This window comes from Crocodylus siamensis, chromosome 2 (genome assembly GCF_052110815.1).
Source record: "Crocodylus siamensis isolate JL-2025a chromosome 2, ASM5211081v1, whole genome shotgun sequence".
Classification (NCBI taxonomy): domain Eukaryota; kingdom Metazoa; phylum Chordata; order Crocodylia; family Crocodylidae; genus Crocodylus; species Crocodylus siamensis.
Window position 1 is genome coordinate 170,888,108 of NC_143396.1, and position 12,295 is coordinate 170,900,402.

Consider the following 12,295-nt stretch of genomic DNA (forward strand, 5'->3'; position numbering starts at 1 on the left):
ACTAATTGCATGTGATGATGGCTCACATTAATAAATTGGCAGAAGAGTATACTACTGCTGCACTAGAACAGCTGATTTGTCATTTTATTAGTAAAATATGCAGCTTTATTTTTCCTCATTGATTCTTGAACTGTATTGGTCCTTTTACCCAGAGGTGTAACAAAAAGATTCTGTGCCCTTGGTGGCAGTGGCAGCTGTCCCAGCAGTGGGGATAGCTGTCATTCTTGTGCTCCCTCTAAATTAGTATCCAGGGCTTGTGCCACAGTCACCCGCCTCTATTTATGTTTCTGCTTTCCCGCCCAGAACTTTGCCAGTCCACATATAACATTTTTGTGCTGCTGGAAAAAAATTATAATGATGCCTACTGCATAAATATATGTCTCAATTATTTATTTAGTGCCAGCTATTTATTTAAGCCCATGTGGATTTACACCTGTCTGACGAGGTAACGGAAATTAAAAGGAAAGTGCATCTAAATTATGCCATCTGTAACGTTCTTGTCTGAGTAGTTCAAAATGGTGCCAACATAAATCAGTATAGCATTTTCCTGAAGACATGTTCTCACTAGCCACAGAATTGATTACAAATGCAAATTATGCAACATATTCTTTGCATATATTGAATGTTTGGATATAGTCAACCACCCCTAATATAATAGACACCAGAGGATATATTGAAGTCCTCTAAATGGATTAGATTATTTGTTTGTTAGCCCCCTACCCTGTTCATATCAAAAGAAGGGGGGGTGGTTTAGGTTCAGTACAACATTCCTAGACTTCTGGATTAAAAGACCTGGCATGAACAGGAACTCTCACACACAGGCTTGGAACATATATTTATCAGAGGCTGTGAAGGATGGAAATTTGGTACAAAGTACAGCTACTTAGGAACTTTTCAGGAAAATGTTCTTTTTTTCCCCTAGAAAAAATTGTCAAGTTTGATGCTTGGAACATGCTATTTTTGAAAAAATGTCTACTGGGGGAGATATTGCTGGTTCAGGATGTATTTACTGGTACAAATGAGAGACACCAGAGTAGCCAGTAGTCCAGAGGTTGTGGCACTCCCCTGGGATGGGGAAGAATCACATTCAAGTCTCTGGTGTGCTGATTCAGGTTAGGGAATGGAACCTCCATTTGCTATCTCCCATTCAAGTCCCCTAACCACCAGACTATGAGCTATTCAGAAATAGGCTGGAGTTAGTCCAGTTTTGTTTTCCATTGACCTCTGTTAGTAAGTGAAGAGAAGCAAGTTTCATGTACAGAATGCTACAATAAGAAAAGGACTCTATTTGGACTGCAAGAACTTGAATCTTTGTTAGAAGTGCTGTGTGCTCTGTGCTGCTACTTGCAGCCATGAGTGTATGCTTGGAGGTATTACAAAATCCTCAAAACACATGGAGCTTCCTGGCATCACCCTCAAAATCATCCACACTACAACTTGTGTCCCAACCTGCAGGAACCACAGATTGCTACAAAGAGTAGTTTAAGATTGCTCTCTTTTACCATTTGTTTGTGAGCAAGGGGAAAAGACTGAATGAGCCAGAGCTTATTTGCATTTCAGTTATGCTACCATTTGGGACATTTGGGTTAAACACAGTTAAATATTGAGTTTGGGCTTAATGCCACTATTATCCTGGTTGGGTGTTGACAGGGTAGAAGAACTGCATGAAGTGTATGAGGAGTGAAGGGTCTCTTGATGGAGGCCTAAGCCCCTGGCGGTTGTGTGGGTCCTGCGTCCGCACTCCCGGTGGTTGTTTGGGAGTGAAGCACCGGGGGGCAGCAAGTCCAGGCACCAGGTCAACCCCAGGCATGCCTAGGGGGACTTTTGGAGCCCAGGTCAACAAACAGCATCATGGCAAGGTTGGGTAGTAGACTCTGAATTAAAGGGAGAAGGCAGCAGACAGGGATGGAGAGCTCTTACATTTAGTGTGAGTGCCTTTCTAGTGGTAAGGGATACCTTAAGGGAGATAGAGGCTGGGGTGGGTGGGTGGGTGTGTGTGTGTGTCTGTCTAAGAGTCAGCATAGAGCTGAGGAGGTCTGAAGTGATGGGGAGAGATCAGGCAGTTGTGAGACAACCTCAACATATTGCTTGAACTAAAGCTGCAGAAAATAGCAACTACCTGAGATACTCTGGTAAGGACTTCACAATGCATGTTTAGACCTGTGCTCCTATCACCTGGGACAAGTAGTGGAGTCCCTGGACAAGCTCAGAAGAAGGAGAGACTGATCTGAAATTTAGATTCTCCAGACCCATGAAAAAGAGCTGTGGGAGGGGTGCGGTACAGGAAGGAAGGAGGGAAGTGGCTAATGCTCAGATTCATTGCCTCATTAGCCACCAACAACTGTGAGGAAGACTGAGATTAAGATGATGGCCAAGATAACATTTGAGTGGCAGTCTTGCCTAATAGATGATGATTTGTTAATTACCAGCTTCCCATTTTTTTTCTGTACCCTGCCTGCACTTAAAATTCTTTTTGTTGAAGCCCTTCTAAATTATTTTTTGTTTCCAGCCTTCTGGCTGTGGGATGGTGGTTCTAGACAGTGCTCATTTTCAGAAGGACTCTATAGATAACTGAACACAGCCTTTCTTTTTTTTTGCTGGTAGCATTATCTGGTAGAAGGGCTACGCATATTTAGAAATTCACTGAAACAGGACCTGGAAGCTAGGTGAGTGCCCTAGCCAAGGGGTGGCCAACCTGTGGCACAGGCAGCTTCTGTCTACAGTGAATGGCAGATAGAGCAGCAGATCAGGCAGGGAGCACAGGCAAGAAAGCAGAGCAGTAGATCAGACAGTGGGCCCAGGACCAGGAGCAGAAAGTAGAGCAGCATATAGAACTATGGAAGTGGAGTAACAGGAAGGGTGCAGGGCTAATTTGAGGCATGCCTGCCAAAAAGTTTGACCTGCACTGCACCAGCCAGTGGGTTGGTGAGTATTCTGTATGTTCTTGGTTCCCCCCCCCCCCCCCAAAAAAAAATAACAATAACTTTGAAATATCTGAGTTTCATCCTAATGTGGAAAAGGAAATTTTTCCCGGGATGGAAAAACTATTTTCAGCCCAGCTCTTTGCAAACAGGCTTTTGTCTGAGATCATCAGCACTTCTGCTTCTGCAGGGAAAGTGGAAGCTGGGGCAAAAATGCATCTTTTCATTTGGGTCCCTGAAATGTTCTCAGTGCAGTGCCTGAAGGAGGTCACTTCACTTTTTTTAGCTTCCTTTCCTCGTTCTTTCAAATGAGCTTAATTTGAGCTCACTTCCTTCTCTGGGAAGGATTATTTAATGTCTAATTCAGTATTTTGAAAAACTAAAACATGCCAGAAAAGCTACCTTTGCTAACAGAGAGGTCACTTGTGACTATAAAAATATCCAAACACTCAAAGGGATTGTGGGGTACTGGAGGCCTGTGGTGCTGGAGAGATTTAGGACATTTTTCCTGCAGCTCTTGATAAAATATGAGCTCAGGCTCAAGGTTTGGGCTGAAGGCAGCCTGCACTCAGCTAGTTGGATGTGATATTGACTAAATAACTCCCTTGTGTACCCCTGGCTACAGCGGGCTTTCAACCATGCCTGATTGCTGGGCCACCTAGGCGAGTGGTCCTCAACCTTTTGAGGCTTAAGGCACCCCTGGATAGGCTTGGAGAAAATGCCAGCTCTCAGTTTTCATTCATGGGTTGTTCTTTTTTTACTACAGAAAAATACTAGAGCAAGTCTTCTGTTGCAGTGATCTCAGAAAGCCCACAACAGACCTGAACACTATGGATCCCTATTTGAAATCTCTGGGCTAATTGTTGAACCACACTGGCATGACTAATACCACTGTGGTACCCTGCAGCGCCTTTGGAAGGATTTCAGGGCATTCCCAGGGGAGGATGAGGAACCTGGCTGAAGATCACAGACTAAGGCTCATGCAATTTTTTTTAAGCCTTCCCTCCCCACCCGCACCCCACCCTTTTTTTGTTTGGTCTGGAGGGCAGGGCAGCTACTGTTCTAGCTATGGAGCCATCCACCATGGCCTGCCCACTTCCCTTGGGCACTGGGTTGGAGGAGCCCTGAGGCACTAGTGGGCTGTGGGGCTTGCAGGTAACTATGATAACTCTCAGGTCCAGGGTAGATTTGAATGGCACTGTGTAGAGGTTCATCCCTGTCCAGTGCGGGACAGGATGCCCTATGAGAGTCTTATCGTTAGCTTCCCACTGGCCAACTTCCAGCAGGAGGATCTTGGCTACATGCCTGCTTTATGGAAATGGGGGACTCCTCTCCAGCTTACTCCTGTGACCTATGGGAGACTTGGGGGCATCTGCAGGATGCCTGCCGATGGATTTGGGAGCATCTGAAGTCCAAGGATGAAAAGTCTGGGGTGCAGGATCCTCGCTGCTTGCAGTGCCACATAGGGTGCTTGAACGATTGCGTGTTGCTCAGTCGAAAGGATTTGGCACCGATATATGGTTGTAGCCGTGTTAGTAGAGGCAAAAGGAGAAGTATCGCCTCTGCCACGGGAACTGCTTGACTAATTTGCCCTGGAAAACGAAAAATCCCTGCCCCACCCCACAAAAAGGAGGGGAAAGGGACACGCAGGGCCTGGCCCCACGCCCCCTCTCCCAGTGCCCGGGGCGGGGCCGGGGCCGGGTCCCTCAGGCCAGCCCCCCACGGCGCAGCTGGCGGAGCTGCCCAGCAGGTGGCGCTGCGCCCCCCTCCGCCGCCCCGTCGCCATGGTGACCGCTGGGCGCGTAGCTGGGCCTACGGAGCTGACGCAGTGGGCGGCCCCGGCGCGGGCGGAGGCGGCGGAGCCGGGGGCTGGCAGCCCCGGGATGGCGCTGGCGGCGGCGGCCCCTGTCCTGGCCCTGCGGCGGCGACGGCGGCGGGGGCGGGGGCGGAGGCGGCGGCGGGGGTCGCGAGGAGGTGAGCGCCGGGGCCCCCCGGAGCAGCGCGCGCCGCGCCCAGGGACTGGCCGGGGCGTGGGTTTGTGAGGAGCAGGGTCCCTGGGGCAGATGCTGCCACGGCTGGCGGCGTGTGTGGGGCCACGGGCACGGGCACACACAGGCATCATGTACGTGTAGGTGTGATGCACTGCACACATGGCTGGTGTGTGCGTGTGCGAGCTCCGGAGGTTTACGGGGGTGGCGGTGTATGTGCACGTATCTATCATGTGTGCGTCAGATGTGTGTGTGTGTGTGCAGATACAGTGCACCTCTGTGTGTGTGTGTGTAGCTACATCTACATATGCACACATGTATATTGCTATAATGTGCATTTAGATACATATATACATACATAGTTACAATATATGTGGGTATGCATATAGCTTTAATATATATTATAGTTATGTGTGTGTACACATGTATATACACATGTACACACACATATGTAGCTACAATATATATACATAAGCACACACATATATATAATGTGTGTATGTATATACACACATTATAGTTCTAATATATATACATACACATATATAGCTGTAATATCTATTTATATGCATCTGTATATATACATATATGTGTGTATATATATACATATTGGAGATATATGTGTGTATAACTACTATATATGAGATGTACATGTATATATATACACATATATGTAGCTATAATATATATTAGAGATGTGTGTGTATATACACATATATACAAATGCCTATATATGCCTATATGTGTGTATATGCACACAGACATATATACACACGTGTGTATGTGTGTGGCACAAGCTTTTGGGACCTGTAGCTCACTTCAGCACAGCATCTGATGAAATGAGCTACAGCTCATAAAAACTTGTGCTATATCTGTCTGTCTGTCCTGCTCTGCTGTCGTTAGTCTATAAGGTACAAATCTACCCTGCTTCTACTTGACTTAAGACTAACATGGTGAACTACATCCCACTGAGAGGCCACTGCCTGTAACTGGCTGGTATTGAGAGTTGGGTAGCTGTGGTAGTCTGAAGTTAGGCAGAAGGCAACGTGGAGGCACACTTTTATGGATTAACTAAATCAGAGATGTATATGTGTGTGTGTGTGTATACACACACCCACATACATATATATAGCACAAGTGTTTGTGAAGCCAGATTTAGTTCATCTGATGCTTTCTGGCATGTCAGGAAAGGTGCGTAGCACTTCCTCTAGGTGGCAGGGAGAAATGTAAGGGTTTATGTGGTCAGGGTCAAGCAGTAAGTGTTTTGAAATCCTCGTGGCTTGGAGATAATGAAATGGCAGGATGTGGCTTCCAGCTCCCCTGCATGCAGCTTTTGTAAAGATAAAGACTTAATCTCTTGGTTTTCTGATATTGGCTTTTTCTGGAGAGTATGTGATGGGAAGGTGGCTGCACTTCTGTGGAGGCTAGCTGTTGTGTGAATGAGAGCAGGGGATCATCCCTTGGGCAATGCTGGAAGGTTTTCAAAATGGAAAGCTTATTCTTGGGGTATGTTATTAATTGGTGGTTTTCTATCCCACAAAAATTGCATTGAATGCTAAAACTATTAGGTACTCTCATGCATCATAAAGGAGTGGTAGTATATTTATAACAGCAGAGTGCACCAAACAGTGGAGAAACCCCTAGAGAAGTTTGCCCCATTCCTGCAGAGCTGAGTAAATACCATGGGGGCCCCTGAACTCAGGTGCCAAAAGCCTCAGAAGACAACTAATTAGGATAAGAGCTCCTCTTTAAACTGCATTAAAAAAAATAAAAATGAATGGTCCATATTTTGGCATCATTACAACATATACTTACTTTGTGTCAAAGTATGAAAAAACTTAAAGCAACAATTTGACAGTACATGCCCTATTTCTATAGAGCATCTCTACTAGGCCTCAACGGTACTGATTTCTAGAAGCAAAGGAGTAAGCTACTCCATCAAAATTCAAGTACCACTCATGACACTGCGCTAACACCAGAGGGTTGTCAGCTTGAAAGAACCAATTAAGTCATAACAACTGGATTACTCTGGTGCCCCACACAAAAGTTTCCACTTAGCAGCAACCCAAAGTACACCAGAATGCACACAACTTGAGCAGGCTCTTATCAATATAGAAACATTGCTCATAAACTAGAACTAGAAATTTAGGGGCACAGTGGATTTCTGTAAGGGATCAGTTGTGCAACCAGTATGACATGAGCAATTTTCTCATCCAGGGAGAGTAGAATATGTAAGAGCTTGAAGAGAAGTCCTTGCTGAAATGATCGGAAATAAGAATTTAAATTGGAAAAGCTGAGAAAAGTGTATAACTAGGAGATAAGAGGCAGGGCTGATCAAGATGCATCTGTTATTGCATCAAAAATGGATAAAAGTGGGCACAGGTATAACCCTCCCCCCCCCTTGAAACTACTCAGAAAGATTGACCTACTTAGATACTTGGTTTATTGCAGTCAATTCCTTGTCAATGCTTGTATGAATATTCATGTCATAGTCTTATTTATCTGTGCACTTGTGCATTTAGATGGCAACAAAGGGGTGTTTGACAACATCTGGAGTGTTCACTGAGGTTGTATACATCTCCCACTGAAAGCTGAAGATGCAAACTCTTAACTCCCCGCTGCTCTTTGTGACAAGTCCAATTTACGTGTATGATTCTTGGCCTATAGCTGCTTGTGTTCATATCTTTACAGCTGCCTGTGATTCCCCGTGGGATGTGAATAAGATAATAACAGATTTCCTTGAATCCCTCTAAGTTTTCAGTAGTGTCTGAATTTTGTGATACCAGTGTTGATCCTGAGAAGGCAAGAATGTCAATAATTAGTGGCCTTTTAACATCATAAAATATGTCAGCTGAAATTTTTCATGATGGTCTTGGTTTAGAAGTAAATTCTTCTGGGAAGGAATGCAGAAGAAGAACAATTCTGCTGTTTTTGAGCTGGAGCAAAAATGTTATATTAATTATAAAGAAAATTCTGATAATTTTCTTGGTTTCTGATAACCCATGCTTCTCAGCCCTCTCCTCAGACACAGCTCACGCAAAATAAAACAGGTTTAAAAATGCTATTTTGTGTTGTACACTTGCAGGGCCACATTTGATTACATGATCTTTTTTATGTTGAAGTAGTGAGTGATTCTGCTGTGGTTTAGAATTAAGTAGTCTTTTATATAGATGCTTTTCTCATGCAGGGAGATTCCACACTTCCTTTAGAATGGGTACCCTTCCTGTTGGGAAGTCTGACTGCACCTTTCTTTTTCTCTGGGAAATCAGCTCATTTAGCTTTTCAGCTTGCCACTTAAGTAGCAGTTCATTAGAGCTAATGGGCTCAGTGTTTCTGGTAATGATCTTGAACAAGTACATCCTGAGTTGGTTGGAGGAGTACAGGAGTTCTAGGAAGTTTCTTTTAAAGAGACAGCAGCTGGGATGCTTGAAAGGGTGGAATTGTTCTTATCTGCTTTCAAAGCTAAGGGACTTGTCAGTTATGGGATGAAAAACTTAAAGGGGGGGAAGGAATCGGTGAAAGGCTTGTGCCTCAGAATCTACACTGACAAGAATATGACAAGCAGGAAACATGGATTTTCTTCTAGATCTGTGGATAATTTTTGAATGTCATTTCTTGTTGGCATAAATTCTTCCTAAGCAAGTCTAGTCTTCCTATTTGAAATTGAATTAGCTAGATACATTTTTCTTGCTGTGCTATCCACACCAGGCCCTTCCATTTTTAATGTACTCCTGCCAGAATACTTTTATGTGGACTCTCCTTTGTGATAGTGGGTGTGGCCACCATGGCCAGAGTTAACTGCATGCCTTTGCTTTTATCTCTACCACCCAATTTTACAGTTGCTAATATCTTTCGGAAATTGTTCTCCGTGGGTAAAAACTTACGAGGCATGCTCTCTGCTCAACTATAGCTCATCCTTTGTTTCCTTTTGCTTAAGAAACTTTGACCAAGAATGGTTCTGCTGATTTGGGGTAAGTGGAAAGTAAAAAATAACTACCCATTATAAAAAATTGCTTGCTTTCTTGAAATGCTTGAGAATAGCTGGCGGTTAAAAGTGAGTCTTAGGGCAGGGAAATAGCACTCTCTGAGGTGAAGGGTCTACAAGTGTTCTGTTGCAAATTGAAGCCTGCCCCATTGTGCCCCCTGTACTGTGCTTGTACAGTCAGTAATTATAGGGTCTCTGTTTCTCAGATTGAAGTGATGGCATTTTTTCCTCATTGTATTACAAGCAATAGTAGGGATATGTAGGAACCTGTAGTGCAGGATACTCAGCCCTCTTAATAATTATTATCAGTGAACTTATGCACATGATCATGCAAGAAAAGAGTCAAATAGCAGCAGTCTTCTTTATCCTGAGCTTGTTTCTCCATAATCTTAGTATAGTTAGGAGTACACCTGTAGGTATCTGTTGCTTAAGGCCATTGGTCTGTAGACTGTGTTTTGCCAGACTTTGGAGTTCTGCGATAGGTCAGGGGTTTTGCAGAAAGCCAAAGGATAATGGCAGTGTGCTGCCATTGCTAGGCCAGGTTGCTTGGATCCATGTCATCTCACATGGCCTGTGAAGCCAAGAGTGCGGTTTCTGCAGCAGAAGTCATATGAATGGATGCCATGACTTTATGAAGTTTGAAAACCACTGGCTTAATCCAAAGTTTTGCCTCAAGGGGCAAAAATTGAACTGGGTTGTAATGACAATTCAAATAACGCAAGCATGAAAAACTTTAAATAAACTAACTCTAGTACAGTGCTCTCCAACCTTCAAAGTAGGAGATCACATTTGGCATTTAAAAGCAACCCAAGACCTACCCTGTGCTGCCCCCACCACCTAGCAGTTAAGTCTGTGGGGTGGGAAGTGGGGAAGGGGGCTGATCAAGGCAGAGGGAGAAAACATTATTTGGGGGTGCACCCCCCCAGCCAGGGGGCCACTCAACTTACCCCTGTTCCTGCCTCTGTGGCACTGTCCTTTACCATGAGGCCTTGATCTAGCCCCCACCTCTTCTCTACAGACTGACCTGCTGGGTTGAGGTGCAAACAACAGGCACTCAACTTCCCATCCTAGCCCTCAGATAGGCACCAAGAGGCTCAGAGATTTACTGGTGGATCAAGATCTACTGGTTGGTAACCACTGTTCTAGTACATGTGGATAATTATATAGTATTGTACTGGAGAAACAGCATATGGTTATGTAGACCACTACAATGAAAAAGCATATACCAGGACACTGCTAAGGTTGTGAACATAGCATTTATCATTATCATTTCCTGGAGGTGTTCCTGCAAAGAGAGAGTTTGGGCTGAGATGGCACTTCTTTTTCAAAATTCTGTTTTCAGTGGCTTATTTCTTTCCACCCCTTTCCTTCTTTCCCTCAAAGAGGAGTTTTGGCTTATTCTCCCTTCCCTGCTACCTTGGTGAATGTCTTTGTAAGGCTGTCAGGATTCAAAAAAGGTTGTCAAGTTTCTATTTTGCTTCCTTGCTCCCCTTTCAGCAAAAGGAAAAAAAAAAAAGCATGGTGAGCTAAGTCTTGCCAGCATCTCTGCAGCAAGGATTAGAAGTTAGGTGACTGTGATTAAGGCACTCCTTTTCTTCCTGTGCACCCACCTTTGCAGCTCACTGTGGGTCTGTTGTAGCAGTATGGTGGGAATGCTTTTCCTACATCTTTGCTGGAGTTCCTGAGGGCTTTGATGGGGAGATGTGGCCTTGGCCCCCCTTAAATTGGCCACAGATGTCTATGGTACTGCAGGTGTTGGTTCTCTGACTTAATAGATTGTAGTGCTGCTGGTGTCTTAATTCAACAGTCAGCCTGATTTTTGTTGCTTCTTCTAAGCTTTTGCTGTGATGATTCACTTAAATTTGCAGGTGGATTTTTCTCTTCTCTCTTTGGCCATACTAGGAATTTCTTCCTGGGAGCAGGAAGAGAATGAGTGTTGTGTGGAGCCAAACATGCACTAGTATTTAAGAAATTAGGTAGTAGGCCTCATTCATATCTCTTGCTTATTTACTTTCATGATCACCTAATACTAGGTAACTATTCAGCAAACAGCAGTAAAGAAAAAGGGTACAGGTTTCTATACTACTTTGATAGGATGTTAATAAGACACTTTCTTCTTTAGTCTGTTCCTGTTTCTGTAACCCTATTTATAGTTATCTTTTACTGCACATACATGTGCAGTGTTCCTTAACTGAGTAATGAAAGACCTTCTTGCAGTGCCTGTGCAGGTATTGTTAAGGTTACTGTGGGGACCTTGAGTGCATGTTCCATGAAGGGTTTTGTGCTACTTAGAGCTCAGTACTGTTCCAATATAGATGTTTTCTCTTCTCCCAGACCCTGTTGTCAGGACCCAATGCTGTATACACTGCCATTCTCTCAGACGCTCTGCTGGACTGAAGATGCCTTGTACCTTCATAAGTGTACTAGCTGTGAATGCTTCCAGAAGCAGGAGGGCTGCTCCTCCTGATATCTACTTGTGCAAGTTCTCCTCTAGCACACTGTGTCAGTACATCAGCATTGCTATGAGGATTATTTTCATAAGTGTTTATGCCCCCCCTCCCTGCTTGTGAGAGAGCATGTTTGATGCATTTCAATAATTGCAACACTTAAGGCAGGGAAAACTGCTTGGAAGGAATAAGCAGCAATTCTGTCCTATGGTTCAGTGGCTTGTTCTTACAGCTCAAATTGAAATATGAGATTCATGGTATGAAAGACTCATTGAAATGAATACTTGATGAATAAGAAAGACTTTTCCTCCTTTGAAGACATGGTGAGGTGGCTTTTAACCAGTCCTCTTGATTACTGAGAGCAGATAGCTAACTTGTGAGTGTGATGTGAGCCTACTTTAAATAAACAGGAGTATTATTTGGTCTGTATGAAAGTGCCTTCTCTATCTTCCCTCTGTCGGGCTCAGTGGTCTACGGCAGTGGTTCTCAACCTTGGTAAGCTCCAGGTACCCCTTGGAAAATGCCAGCTCTTAGTTTTCAGCTGCTCTTTGATTGTGGAGAAATTATAGAGCAGTTTTCTGTAGCAAAGAATTCAGAAAGACCACAACAGGTCAGAATATTTTTAGCACCATGGATTCCTATTTAAAATCTGTGGGCTTGTCCTGTGAATCATGTTTGCACACCTAACAGTGCTAACATGGCACTCTGCTCGAAAATCCCTGGTTTAGGTGTATGATTCTTAAACTGAATCTGAGTAGTCTTGGGTTCAAATCCCAGATGAACCCCCAAGTGAGGTCTTGCTTTCTGGTGGAATAGAGGAAGTACAGGTAGGGCAAGTAAAGTGTTTGGAGTTGAACAGAGAGATAATGATGGGAGAAACTAATAGAGTTGATATACCATAGTAATAGTCTGGATATAGAAAGGATAGTAAAAGTAGGCACAATATCATGGAAG

General features: G+C 44.1%; 1 protein-coding gene across 2 annotated transcripts in view; it reads left to right on the forward strand.

Moving 5' to 3' along the window:
• Positions 1-12,295, forward strand: part of DAGLA (diacylglycerol lipase alpha) — a 115,291-nt gene that overhangs the window by 17,057 nt on the left and 85,939 nt on the right. The window contains exon 1 of one of the 2 annotated variants that reach the window (XM_090032275.1): positions 4,760-4,895. The exons of the other annotated variant lie outside the window; for it this stretch is intronic. The gene's annotated coding sequence lies outside the window, so the exon portion shown is untranslated. Of the gene's footprint in view, positions 1-4,759; positions 4,896-12,295 lie in introns of those variants that run through there. 2 annotated transcript variants of the gene reach the window in all.